The following is a 2,090-nucleotide window of genomic DNA, read 5'->3' on the forward strand; positions in this document are numbered from 1 at the left end:
TATTTATTTTAACCAAAATAACTATGATAAACGTAATAGTTAATAGGAGAGTTAAAAATATAAGTGTGTACAATAACCAGTACTTGTCTTTTGGAGCATTGTAAGCTAGAATTCTATTTTATTTCTCTAGGTAGTAAAAAACGAATAAAAAATCTGTTTGAGTTCTACCATACGAACTATTCCATCTTCACGGACCATATCAGATGAAGTGCTCCATCTTTACGGACCATATCAGACGAACTATTCCATCTTTCTGAACCATATCAGATGAAGTGTTTCATCTTTACGGACCATATCAGACGAACTATTCCATCTTTCTGAACCATATCAGATGAAGTGCTCCATCTTCACGGACCATATCAGATGAAGTGCTCCATCTTTACGGACCATATCAGACGAACTATTCCATCTTTCTGAACCATATCAGATGAAGTGTTTCATCTTTATAGACCATATCATATGAAGCGATCCATCTTTACGGAGGATGTCAGATGAACAGCTCTATATTTCTGGATAAAGTCAAATGCACCATTTTTCTGGATTTAAAATAGGAACTGTAGCACTTGTGAACCATATGAGAAAACTTTTTCATCCTTTCGGATTTTTTATATTTTTCTAAACCACATCAATAGAATTGTTCAATCTGTTATTGTATTATTACTATTTTAAGTGGGAAATGTAAGCTAGACTTGTTCATCTTTTGAACCAAATTAACTGATCGTTGATGTCTATGGAACAATAATTTAGGAACATAAACTAGCTGAGCTACGCCTTTTCCAACGTCTTACGTCTGGTGACTGAGAAATTCAATTTTGGGAAGATTGTTAATATAAGCTACACATACATTTCTTGAAATCTTTGTAGAAAAGTTCAAAAGGTGGAACCACAGCGCTCAGGTGAGCTAATAACCTATCCTTACTAGATTTGTGGTGTAGGACTTCAATGGTTCTGCCATGTAAGTAATAGAAGTTGAAATAATTGATTTCTTTTTCAGCGTTTGTCTTGTAATTCAGAATTGGTTGTTAAGACGCATAAGTTATATCCGTAATTAAAGCCTCTGATGATGTTGGCAGCGTAAAAGAAATTATGATTTTTTTGTCATTTGAAACTTCATTCATCTCATATCGAATTTCTATCTTTACGAAGAACCTTTAACAAGATGCAAAAACCTATGTATAGATTATTTTCTGAACCTATAAAAATAATAAGTTTTTAAATAAACCATTGAAAAATACTCTAACTTCTGTTTCTTATTGGACATTACAGCATTGACAAAGAGGTTTTTCCTTCTTTGAATTACAGGACTTACGTTAATAGATTATGTCCTAAGAAAATTCATCTTCTATCCTCGATCACGCTTCCGCCAGCTTTGTTATAGTTACATCTACAAGTTGCTTTAAGACATTATGAAACTATTTACCTTTCTTCTCCTGTGGATTACCACTCCATGTTTATAAACTGGATTGTATTGCCATTCCGCTCTACGCCATTATCCTGTTGTCCACTGACGTCTACATAGCACAGTGGACAACAAGAGAAAGGTGCAAAGCAGAAGGCTTCTCCTGAACTGTAAGGCTTTGGAGCAGAAAAGTGTTGTGAAATAGGAGGCTCCTCATTAACTGTGAGGCTTTGAATTTTCTGTTATTTACCACCACCTCATAGAATATATACGCTTTCTTCTCTTGCTTCGTGTTAGTAAGTCTGGGCCTTTTTTCAGTAGCAAAAAGCTATAAAATTCAATTTCTCCTTAGCTTTACTAAAGTTCAAGTTATCAACTTCAGAAAAACCCAAAGGCATGATAAAACGCTAAATGAAAAGCGATAAGTTGTATTATTTGATTTAATAAAGTTATGATGTGCAGAAAAAAAAGAGAGATATAAATAACACAAATTATTAAGGCGATGAAAAAAAAATCTCGTTTAAGAATTCTACAATGTGCAATCTAATAACTAAGAGCAGATGAAAATCTCAGACCAGAAACGTCGAGAGCCAGCACAGGACCCGGGGCAAACATCCACGCCGGGCCCCCTTTCTCTCTCTCTTTTTTAACATTTTCAAGAATTTATTAAAAAGATGATCCTAAATTAGGG

The sequence above is a fragment of the Limulus polyphemus genome, unplaced genomic scaffold (genome assembly GCF_000517525.1).
Source record: "Limulus polyphemus unplaced genomic scaffold, Limulus_polyphemus-2.1.2 Scaffold1388, whole genome shotgun sequence".
Taxonomy (NCBI): domain Eukaryota; kingdom Metazoa; phylum Arthropoda; class Merostomata; order Xiphosura; family Limulidae; genus Limulus; species Limulus polyphemus.